The sequence below is a fragment of the Penaeus monodon genome, chromosome 34, assembly GCF_015228065.2.
Source record: "Penaeus monodon isolate SGIC_2016 chromosome 34, NSTDA_Pmon_1, whole genome shotgun sequence".
Classification (NCBI taxonomy): Eukaryota; Metazoa; Arthropoda; class Malacostraca; order Decapoda; family Penaeidae; genus Penaeus; species Penaeus monodon.
Window position 1 is genome coordinate 1,574,764 of NC_051419.1, and position 521 is coordinate 1,575,284.

A 521-nucleotide genomic window follows, 5' to 3' on the forward strand; every position below is an offset into this window, starting at 1 on the left:
TCCGGGGAGAGTCAGGAGATCGCAAAGTGCGCGTCCGGGGAGAGTCAGGAGATCGCAAAGTGCGCGTCCGGGGAGAGTCAGGAGATCGCAAAGTACGCGTCCGGGGAGAGTCAGGAGATCGCAAAGTGCGCGTCCGGGGAGAGTCAGGAGATCGCAAAGTGCGCGTCCGGGGAGAGTCAGGAGATCGCAAAGTGCGCGTCGGGGGGGGAGTCAGGAGATCGCAAAGTGCGCGTCGGGGGGGGAGTCAGGAGATCGCAAAGTGCGCGTCGGGGGGGGAGTCAGGAGATCGCAAAGTGCGCGTCGGGGGGGGAGTCAGGAGATCGCAAAGTGCGCGTCGGGGGAGAGTCAGGAGATCGCAAAGTGCGCGTCCGGGGAGAGTCAGGAGATCGCAAAGTGCGCGTCGGGGGAGAGTCAGGAGATCGCAAAGTGCGCGTCCGGGGAGAGTCAGGAGATCGCAAAGTGCGCGTCCGGGGAGAGTCAGGAGATCGCAAAGTGCGCGTCACAGGCGTCGAAAATGCGTA